The 12128-nt window shown below is 40.3% G+C and overlaps 1 protein-coding gene across 7 annotated transcripts in view; it reads right to left on the bottom strand.

Moving 5' to 3' along the window:
• SORCS2 (sortilin related VPS10 domain containing receptor 2) overlaps positions 1-12128 on the bottom strand; it is a 548208-nt gene that overhangs the window by 360941 nt on the left and 175139 nt on the right. The gene's annotated exons all lie outside the window — the stretch shown is intronic.

The following is a 12128-nucleotide window of genomic DNA, read 5'->3' as shown; positions in this document are numbered from 1 at the left end:
AGGATTAGTATGTGAATTCTTGCCCTCAAAAAACTCTGCTTTGCACACTTCAATATTCTCACTTAAAAGAGCACTCTTCTAAGTGAAGGATCATTAAAAGAAAAATTCTCCTTTCTTTCCTGGCAAAATTAATCTTCCTAATGTTTGTGGTCACACTAATGTTTACCTGTGGTAGACAAATCTTCAAAAGAAAAAAACAATACTTTCATCTGCCATTCAGTCTGACTAATGCCTTATTTAGAAGAGCCTATGTTACAACCAATTACAGCACATCCTGCCTAATTACCTGGGAGTTGCTCTACAACAAAATACTATTCTATTACTAGAAATAATAGGCTTGGCTTTGGTTTGTGGATTACAGCAGCTACAGCCAAGAGATGTCATAAATAATGTACCAGCAACTAAATCAAAACCTATCAAGAATTCATACTGCATAACAAAAGTGAGGACAAAAAGTTAATGCTGGCATCCCCACTGTTCTTACACTGAGCAGCTCAGTGAAAACAAGACCAATGTTATCTTTCTGTACAGGTAATGAAGTGACTTGGGTGTCTAAGCAATTTCTAAAGAACTGAATTTCCCCTGTTAATGATTTCAGTATTTCACACTTATTTTTGCATTCAGATAAATAAGGTAACTATTCTAAACAATTCAGCATATAACAGTCTATTTTATACTGGGAGAGCAGCAGAGAGGAACCTCCAGAAAACAGATAACCCCAGTTCTACAAGTCGAATTAAAAAAAAAAAAAAAATCTGTGTCACTTCACAGAGGAAGGAGATCAGCAATGTGAAGGCAGTCCAGTGGAGGGTCACTAAGATGCTGGGAACTGGAGCACACGATGTACAAGGAATGGCTGGGGGAGCTGATGTAGGTCATTCTAGGAAATGAGGCTACTGGAAAATCTCATTTCACTCTTTCAGCATCTAAAGAGAAGTTTTAAATAAGACAGGGCCAGGGTAGGCAGTGAAAAGGCAATAGATGGCAAGCACAAGCTGCAAGATGCCAGCTGATCTAACCCCTCTCAATGACAGCTGCAAAGCATTGCCCACCAAAGCTGTGAGATCTCCGACCCGGAAGTTTTTCAGAACTAGGCAGGATGAGGCCATGAGTGACCTGATTAACGTCTGCAGCAACTCCTGCTTTGAGCACGGGTTGTACTTGATGTCCATTGTGCTCACATGCAACCAAAATCATTCTCTGCATGGATGCAATATAGTAGAAAACTGCCAGTAAAGCAGTGACATAAGTGACCAGCTGGGTGTCAGAGAACTTGTCCTATTCCCAGCCCTAAAAAACATGCTAAAGAAAAAATAAATAATAATGTTTATTATAATAATAGCATTGTGTATCTATTCCCAACCAGAAATCAAAAAAAAATTTGTAAGAATTCAAGCATTTGGATGTACCAAGACTTCCAGTTAGCATGGAAATCAAATATAATTTAATACTTAATTATTCACTCATATTTACTTATTTATGTACTTTAGAAATGTTTACAGGTCTTTTTAGAAGCTAAGTCCTATTATCACTTTGAAGATCTCGGAACTCCTGCTTTTCACATACCAGGGTACGTTAAGAGATCTCCTCTAACTGTGACCTGTTAAGGTAATTCTGGGATAGGTCATGGTGTTTTATGAAGCATATTTGTAACATATTTTTCTGGTCTTTAAGTAATTAACTTTCTTTCCTTTTTTAATTGTATTTAAAGGTGATTCTTAGATGCTTTTCACTCTGGAATACCGACAGATTCATATATTCACCTGAGGCCACATGGAAAGCTGAGGCATAGGAGTTTTCACTCTAGGCTTCCACACTTTGCCAGAATGTGCTGTACATTCACAGTGCAGAGGCTTAATCTTTTACTGGTAGGTACATCCTCCCCATCAGTACTGATCACTCTGAACTATGCTGAAAACTGCACCAAAATAGCATCAAAAGCTTAAGTATGATGCACCTGAAATCATCATACATACAAAACTCCATCACATGTATATTTTGCTTCTAAATATTTTTAAATGAGGATAAAAAGTAAAATACTATTATTTTTCTAATTTTACATGTCAGGCTGAAGAAAAAGCGAATTAAAAGTTACTGAAACTTGAGAGACCAGTATTTAGCATAGAAACTGCATAGGGGTATGGTAAAGGGAGAGAAATCTCAAACTGTAGTCAGTGTACTTCAGAACAGCACAACTTGATTTTTACATCCTATCCCAAAGAGACGTTGCCAAATTAAGGACTGTACTGCATATGGTAAAAATTAAGATAAATCAATGATAAGTTTCCAAATTCTTGGAGGAGAGTAAAATTTAAAATAATTTTACGTTGAAGTCTTCAGAACAGCCAACAATCCTAAGGAAGGATCAGCATTACAGAAAACTATTCTAAATCTTACAGAAAGCAGAACCATACATCCCCTTCCCCTTCAAGGAAATCTTGAAAGCCAGGCTATCAAAAGGTGGAATGATGTAGATGCTTTTGAACTCAATTGTTAAGATTTTGATATTAAGAAAGCACATTTTACCACGTGTCTCTTTACTTGTTTCCCTGGCTTTTGCCCAGGCGTGGTTGTATTTCACTGATACTGTGATGTCTTTTTATCAAGGGGCGTAATTTGAACTGCATGCACACTCTTCAAGAAGAATTATATCCATTTGGTAAAGAAAGTACATACCAGATTTAAAAAAAAACCAACCAAATTAACTGACACAGATGCTTTTCAACAAATACGTGATAACAAGTATTGCCCCACTCTTGTTCAAAATTACAGTTTCAGATCCTATGATAGAAAGTTGGGATAAAATTCACAGGTCATTAAAATATCTACAGTCTGTCAAAGCAACTATGAGGAGAAAGGTCTGCCATCAGAAGGACATCAGCTCTGGAACAGCTTCAAAAATCAGGTTTGGAGCTGATATGTTAAGCCAAAATACAAAAACTTAGACACTTAACACCTCATCTAAAAAGCAGCTTTTCCAGTCTGGACTGAAGCAGTCAGGCCCGGAGGAGACAAACCCATCCTATGAAAGAGGGAGGGTAACAGCTAGCAAAAAAAGGCCACTAGGAGAGAAAATCAGTGAGGAAGTAAAATATCCTTTTTGAAAGTTAGATCAAGAATAGGTATTTGTTGAAACAAAATAACTTGCTATCCCTGTACTATGTGCAATAGAAGGAAAATACACCAAAGGAGAAATAGGAAGAGCAGAAGCAGGAAGGGACAAACTCAACTTGCACATTAACCCCCCCAAAATAATTTTTAAAAAATTAGCTGGAACAGAGATTCAGTTGACTGACAAATTATCAGTCATCTTTTCAATGAGAGGCTGCAGGGAGAGGGAGGAAAAGCCCTCAACTAACATTGTGTATTTCAGAAGGCAAAAAAAAACCCCAAGACATTTAAATCTTACTGTAAAATGCATTTCATTTTTGTCAGCTGCCCACATCCCTAAATTCTTCAGCACATAAGACTATTTACATTTTAAAAACTGGCCTGTATGGAGTTTTTAACTGTCCCAATTCTTACCAAATTAAAGCAGAGAAAGCAGCCTAACAATACGATGATCTTAATAAATAAGTTATGTGGGAAATATTGCCTTTGTTATCTTCACACTGAAAAATATATTCCATACTGCAGGGATAATGAGGGTATAAAACATTAACACTACATTTTTCTATACCATTCTGCATAATTAACCATGCAGCTGTTCATTCATTCGGTCCCAACAACCAAATTAATTTGCAATCAGTTCATAGTGGATGCTCTGGAGCAGACTGCACGTACTGCAGAAGCAAGTGAAGCTGCTCACGTTCCACACACCACATCAGTGCACAAGGTGCTCAACTCTAAGAGATGCAACACGGGGTTGCAAAATGACATTTTTAAAACATCAGCTACAAAAAGGCACTGTGCCATCAGCTGCCTTGTAGGAAAAATATGGGTGTTTTCAGGTGAGTCTCATGGTGTGTCAGTGCTCTCTGACAGACTCCTGTCCTTCTCAGGCTCAAGCCTGAGAAAAACTTTAGGGACACAAACATTAAACATCCATAAACATTACAGCTCCCTCCTATTATTTTTATTAATGCAGTATTACAGCCCCAGCACTGATGGGGGATCCCACAACCAGTTCTCCAAATGCCAAAGAAACTAACAGGTCAAAGACCAAGTGAGGAAAGCACAGTAATGGCAGGTTCTCAAAAAAGGCCACATAGTAGGCTGAAGGTGGAACCAGCAGCATCACTAAATATCCTATCCCAGTTTTTATACCTCATTCATCATCATGAAAATGTGATAAGCAATGAAACTAGCTGCTTTGATTATGGTTTCTTATTTATTTCATTTCACAGAGTGGCAAAGGAATATATATATATATATATATATATATATATATATGGTGTCAGTCCATCTGCCCCAGGTTATGGGCCCTGCACCTCCCTGCTGTGCCAGCCTGCTGACAGTGGGAGTTAATGGATGACAATGCAGCAAAGTACCTCTGATTACCAAAAAAACTGATGGCTCAACTGTTTTCATATGAATTTAGTACAGAGGAATCATGCCACAATAAAAGCTCCAACACTGCAGTTCTCAGTTTGCTCAAATAGAAGGGGTTCATAGGCAAAATTTCCCTCCTTTATGCAGGGTATGGAGGGCAAAAGCAAATCACAAGCCCCATGGATGACTAATGCATAGAAAGACAGCATTTCCTGTTTCTCACCTTAAACTTGTCTGCTGAGGATGGCAAGAAAGAGGATCATTTCTTGTAGGGAGGCTTATTCAATAAGATACCATGACAAACCTGAGGAAACACCAGTGAAGCAACTTTCCTAAACATCCTACTGCTACCAGCCTGCATGGGTGTTGGGAAGGAAAGATCAATTCTGTTACCATCAGTCCAGGCCAAACAGAGTCTACTTAAAAGACCAAGAACCTGTGGTATAATTCCCACTAAGTCTGCAGCACTAGTTAAAGCAATCAGAATTTCTATTACTTAGGCTCAAGTTACTCAAACAATAGAAAAGGATTCTTAAGCCATTTAAAATAAATGGTTATTCTTTCTCAATAAATTGGCTCACTCATTATGAGTTATATCTTGCAATGACTTAATTCATTTTCCAGAAGGAGGATTAAGGGGAAAAAAAAAATAACCTGTAAAGCAGCAAAATTCCCCAGCTCCAAGATGTATTTAACATGTTCAGCAGCCATGCTGCAATCGGCTTTAATAAACACAAATGTACAGCAAGAGCCCTTTCCTAACTACATAAATCACAGCTTTCTAACTGGATCTTAATCCTCATGTCATATATTCTTTCTGTGATCACAAGCTAGTGCAGAAACATGTTAACATTCAAAATCATCATCACTATTCCAAGTTGTCGAAGACATGGAAAAGAAGTTATGACACAGCACTCTCATCTATGACCAACAGATACTCAGTAAAGAAATTTGGATAGACTTTTTTGGTAGCTTTTACTTGTTTGCAGGATTTTTTTTTTTTCAGTTCAGACCTTCATACATACTAAGACATCAAAATAATCTTTAAATGTTATTATGGCAACACAGACATAAAAGTACCTGCCTAAGCTAAATCCCATGCACTGGAGAGCCTTTTAAAAGACATCTCTTTCAGAGGAGTCTACAGGTCACAACTCAGAGAATAGTCCTAAGTATCCATGGCCAAATTTCATTCCTCTGTTGAAAAGCCAAAAGCTACAGCCAAAACATGTGGCAGGATGAGTGCAACAGCAAGGTAACAGCAAGGTTACTGCCAAGCCAGTGTGCTGGGCCTTGGTCTCAGAAAGTCGATGGTAGGTCATGTGTCCATTAGAGCACACGCTGCAACATCAGCACCCTCTGTGCTCCTGAATCAATTCCACTACCCATTAAAAATATCAATAACCACCTCTTCAATACCTTGCACATTCCAAGGTTTGACAAGACATGTTTATTTAATTTCCTTTATCTTCTACATATTTTTTCTACCTGAAACCCATAATAAAATATTGCTGACATGCTTCAACCCACTACATCCACATTTTAACTACTGTTTTACAGCTCATTTTAAATGTCCAAAATAAATTTAAAATAAAAACTTTCCTGCACAGTTCAATTCATAATGGTGCACTTTTGAGTTTTAGCAAAACAATGAAAGTCTTTGCAATACTATTAGAATATGGAAATATGATCAAAGCATAAAAAATCTGTTGTTCAGTAACAGAAATAAAATTCTAATTGTAGGACTGCTTTTTCAACACTACAGCCCAAAACCTTTGCTCAGTGGAACTGGTGTAAATAAGGATATAATAGAAGCACAAAAGAGCTGCACATTATAATTGAGGACAGCCTGTTTTGATTGCAGAACTTGCATTACTCAGGATGATGCATTAGCTAGAGAAAGCACAGCTAGACATTAGATCCCAAGCTGAGTTCACTGTGCTAATAATTAGAAAGCCATTTCTTTTTCTTTTTTAACTTGGAAAGAGAAAATTTGATATGAAAATCACAGACTCAATAACTCCATCCCTTGGGGCCATTTCTACAAAGTCACTTTTCAAAGCAGAGCCACAATGTAAGGCCATCTGGAAGTGCACGTTGTTGCAGAATACAGTTGCTCATTTATTAAGCGGTACTTCATACAAAAAATTTCACTGGGGCACTGAACTGTACATTGAGGGTTCTTGTTTTCCTTTTTAAATTAATTTCAGGAAACAGGTGAAATGAGTTTCACCTAAAAGTCCACAGATTTTGAAAACAAATGTCCATATTCATTTTCACTCATTCTGTGAGCCACCCGGAAATTTTACTTTCCTGAGTCATATGTTGTCCACTGTATCCATCTTAAAAGAATCTCCAGCTCTTTGTAGTCTGGATTTTAGCGTTAGTGTAGGTCTGCACTCTGTAAATGCCCAAAGCCCCCTGCAGTCACTGTGCCCTGATCGCTCCTGATGGCCAGTGGGCTTGCACAAGTGAGTCTTGTCCTTGAACAGGTGGCTTATTGTGGGTGCAGATAGAAAGAGCTGGACCACCAAAGACAGGATATTCCTGACTCCTTGAGATCTGGCAGGCATGATGCTGTCTGCGAGGCTCTCCCGACTGCTCTCACGTCCACCTGCCCAGCCACTGATCTGGCCTTACAACCTCCTCCTACAGCGCTCCAACTTTGCTCCCCCCTCAGGCTGCATCTAGAGTAAGGAGTCCCATAAAGTTCAGCTGGGATATCCAAAAATATTTAAGGAGGTTGGGGAAGTCTGTTTCTTCATTTAGCATTTCTTTACTGATAACATGGGGCAAAACAACCCAACATCTCTGAACACAGGCCTACCTAGCATTCAGCTGGCAATGCTAAGAGGATCCAACAGTGCAGTTAACATCAAGTAATGCCATTTGTTTTGCTGTGGTGAGGCAATAACAACATGGTGATGCCATTGGGAACAATGGCAATTACACAGCAAGCCACTTTAGCACTACTGTATCATTACAGCTTGATAATATGCAATCAAAACTTTATTAGCAATCAGCAGCAACATCTATTATTCATTGCTTAGATCAAGCTAAGAAAGGGAAGGCTGCATGCCTACCAGTAACAGGATTCTGAGCCAGTCTAAGCACAGGGTTGGAAGGTAATTCCATGGCCATACAGTCCTGAGTCACCACTGCATAGCCTTCAGTAATACCACCATCTCAGTTGTCCCATGTATAAAGTGGAATAATAATAATCAATATTTCCAATAGACATTATTAGGAATAATTAACTCAGAGAAGTTAAATTAATTTCTTAGTGATTGCTAATTCAAAGTTAAACTATTTGATTGTAAAATTCAAATACTTACATCTAAAGTTGCAGGCATTCAACATATGCAAGCAGGTACCCAAGGTTATTAAATATGTGCACCTGTATATTTGTACACAAATGGGTCCAAAAAGTGTATGAAAACATACTCAACCTAAATGGTCAGTTGGATGGAGCTCCTTCCTACTGTAAATGTGATGGATAAATATGTGTGTGAGCTCTGACAGGAACAGCTGTAGTATGTAAAGTATCTTCTATGTATGTGATGATAATTTTAGTACTTGAATTCTCAGGTTTGTCATTATGCTAATGAGCTCTTACATGACAACCAACCTGTATTCCCAATATGTACCACAGTTTAGAAACTCTAAAAGTAGACCTGAAAATAATCTTCTGTTCCTTCTCCAAAAGTTACGTTAGTTTATATTCAAGAGGCAACCAGTGTCATCTCTGTTTATTTGCCTACCTTATTTTGAGTCAAATAATTAAACAATTTACACCTTGACAACTACTTAATAAGCAACTTAGGAAAGTTAGCTGACTAAAAAAGCCAGTCTGGTATTTTTTAACTCTATTTAACTTGTATTTTTTTAACAAGATTTTGTCTTCACCTCTTTAGTGTAACCAGACATGGCTGTTAGTAGTAAAAAACTTGTTACAAGTTCTATTACACAGCACTATTTTCCCTATTTATGCAACAATGAAAAATTGCAAGGCAATTCAAATTTAGGCCTCCCAAGCCTGTAACCTGACTTGTGTGGGCAGACGTAAGTTACCTACACACTGACAATGCTCTGCAAAGGCACAAAAATGTGTCACCAAGACCCACCCAAATCTTCTTCACCCCCTGCCCAGGCATGTACCTCTGACTGGTGTTTTTCACCACCATTTCCATTACTCTTAAAAGTCTGACTGCAGCTCCAGGTCACTAGGAACAAACAAGTATCACTAGACCATCCTTTCTCATTCTTTGTTCCACTAAACAAGGAGAAAAAAATTCTTCTGAGTGATGAGAGAAAAGGAAAGAGATGAGGTGGAAATAAGTTTTAGAAGATGAAAGACACAGTTTCAAGGCACAAAATAACTGATAAACACCAAGGTAGATTAATATTTACTGACCAGAAAGAGAAATTGCGACATTAACATTAAAAAGCTACCCTGGTCAGAATTGATCTGTTTATAAAACTAGTTTACTTTCACTTAATGACTAAGTCACTTAGTGTTGGGGTTTTAGGAGCTCTCCTGGTTTTTTCTTCTGTTAAAGGAATTTTTGCCCATACAGGTTGCCAGGGAAGCAAATGGCTGAGTACTTCAGAAAAACAAAAGAGCTAGCTACAGAGTGGGGCGCATCTGGCTACTCTTTTGTTTTCACCTGAGTGTGTGGGGGCAGTCGGTCTCGGCATGCAGAGAGAGGGAAGCTGTTTTTTTCTTCGGCTGCTTTTCTCTCTGCTGGAGAAGCCCTGGGATCCCAAACCCGCCTTCCCTGCCCGGCTGGGAGCCGGGCTGTGGCCGCCCTGCCCCCCCTGTTGCTTCAAGCCTTCGCTGCGTTGTAGCCCTGCTCACCCTGCCTGCCCAGACCTCCGGGGGGTTCCCCGTTTGGATACATCTCATCTGCCACCAGGGGTTTGTGCTCGTCCCTGCCACTCCAGCCTGCTGTTCCAGCCTGCTGTTCCCGAGGGTCCGGCTGGACACAGGGATCAACTGCCCAGGGGTTTGTGAAGCCTTTGTCCCATCCCTTCCCGGGATCCCAGGGCACCGGTGCCGCGTGCTCCCCGAGCTCGCTCCGGAGCGCCCCCTGCAGCCGCGGGGGAACCATCGCACCTGCCCTGCTCACCGGGAGCCGCCAGCGCCCCTGCCGGCTGCGAGCGGAACTGCACCCGAGGGGAAAGGGCCTGACAGCCGAGAAGGCTGGGACTGGGTTTGTGATTGTTTGCTGTTACTGCCATAGTTATTGTTGTTTGTTTGACTGGTTATACACATATAGATATATAATAGTAAAGAACTGTTACTCCTATTTCCCACATCTTTGCCTAAAAGCCCCCTTGATTTCAAAATTATAATAACTTGGAGGGAAGGGAGTTGCATCTGCCATTCCAAGGGAGGCTTCTGCCTTCCTTAGCAGACACCTGTCTTTCAAACCAAGACACTTAGTGACTTAGAAAATATCATGTCTTGTATTATCTAGCCAGGCAAGATAGGAACAAAAACATTGGACCAATTCAGGAAATAACTGGAGAGGGTCTATTCCCCCTAGGGCACAGAAACAGATTAATGGCATTTCTCTACTGACAAAAAAAACTTGTATCTTTTTTCACACCTGTTTTACTGCATATTTGTATGATACAAATGAGAAGAATGCAAAAGAGAATCAAACAAAAAAGTTCAAAAATGTATATGCATTCGGGGCAGGCTGCCAATGTGAATACAACACCCCAGTTCCATCAGCAAATGTGGGTGAAAAAAACTAGTGAAGTTCCAACCATTTTACTCAGGGAAAAACACAGAAGTCCCCTGACCACAAAGGCAGCTTTGTTCAGTTTTTTAGTACAAATAGTGAGCTACATCTCAACAGAGAGGGGCACTATTTTATACTTTTGTAGTAGTTGGTCTGATTTGCACTTTTCCAGATCCAAGCACTTTGTAACTCTTCCAGGTTGACAACTGTATATGTCTCTTGTACGTCACCGTGGGCTGAGGTGGAGGAAGGAGGTGAGCCCAGAACATATCCAAGCATGGATCAGCTAGGTAGCAGCCCCTGGCCCAAGGGCTAATCTTATTCATTCTCTTCCTTTCAGCTTTTCCATCCTGGGTTTGGAAACCATAGAATCATAGAATGGGTTGGGTTGGGTTGGAAGAGACCATCTAGTTCCAACCCCACTGCCATGGGCAGGGAACCTTCCACTGGACCAGGTGACTCAGAACCCATCCAGCCTGTCTGGTCAACAAGCCCCAGCCTTCATCCCCACCCCCAGCTCAGCAGGTTCTGGCTATCATCACATCAAGAAGTGAGCTCCCAGGAGCTATTTTGACGAAGTGGGTGGCCCAAGGCATCCTGATGTCCAGACCCTGGCTGGGCTGTGCCCTGTGAAATTGCAAGATATACCCAAGGAGAGCTCCCTGAGGCCCAATCTGTGCCCCACTAAAGTGTTTCATGGAGCCATGGGCACCTGGCACATCCCCAAAGCCTGACACCACTGAGAGCCCTGAGGACATCTATGCCCTGCCCTTGGGGCGGTACCATGACCTGTGCCAGTACTAAAGCATCTGGTACATCTGTTACTTGTAAGTAAAAGGCACAATTTCCAGATGATGCATGCTAGTATCGATTTTATTTGAATGCAGTTCACACCGGTTCTTTACACCAGCTGTCAGCAAGGTCTGAATGACCTTGTTTTAAGTGTTTATGTTCTCAAAAGAAAGAAACATTATCTGAAGCCTGGTTTATGTTTATTTTTAAAGAGCAAAGAGTTTATTTTGAAGAGTCCAACTGAAAATGTTTAAAAGACTATGATAGATACCCTGAAGTATGGATTGCAAAACTTGAAATGTATTGCACATGTTGTATGGGCCACTGGCAAATAATAGGCAAGCAGTGTGTGCTTACGCAGTTGGGAGTATCCAAACTGTCGTTTGGCTGTCTTATTTGCACAAGATGTTGGACAAAAAATTAAAACAGAAACAAATGTGCAAATAATTTTGTATCTTGCAAGTTGAGAGCATAGTTACAAATGAAATACCATAGCCCTAAAAAGGCCAATCTTGAGTCAATGCTAAGCAGTCTCCATTTGATCTTACTCTCTTTCCTGAATACCTCCTTTTTAAGACTAGAAGTTTCTTTTTTACGAGAAAATACCCTTATTCTGCATGGACCACTGCCCCCGGGCAGACTGATCACTATTCAGACACTGGTATGACAACAAGGTATTGCAGAAGCATTGTCACTGAGAAACCCCACAAGGTTAAAGCAATGCCACCTCTTTCAAAATAAGTAACAAGGCTGTTTTGCAGATGTCCTGGACACAGACTTTTCCCACTCCCTATTTCCTTACCCAGTCCTTTTCTTGGATGGTCTCTGCAAAGGTCCTTGCACACACAGCTGAAGGTCGAGTCCCCATACAAGCTCTTGGGACAGCATGAAGTTTACAACTACCTAAGCCACAAAGTTTTAGATAAACTCTTTGTTTCTAGACCTGAAGCTTATGAGCTACATTTGACTTTGACATATGACTGCTTAAATCTCCTGTCATTTGTTTCTACTGCTAGAGATAACCAGCAAAACTAGCAGAGCAAATACTGGCACAGTATCATTTTATCGATAACAGTGACATACTTTCGCTTTTCA

The sequence above is a fragment of the Corvus kubaryi genome, unplaced genomic scaffold, assembly GCF_017639235.1.
Source record: "Corvus kubaryi isolate FWS band 111438036 unplaced genomic scaffold, C.kubaryi_AGA036_p1.0 split1-131, whole genome shotgun sequence".
NCBI classification, from domain to species: Eukaryota; Metazoa; Chordata; class Aves; order Passeriformes; family Corvidae; genus Corvus; species Corvus kubaryi.
Note: the sequence above shows the minus strand (reverse complement) of the source record. Positions and strands in the feature narration are given on the sequence as shown.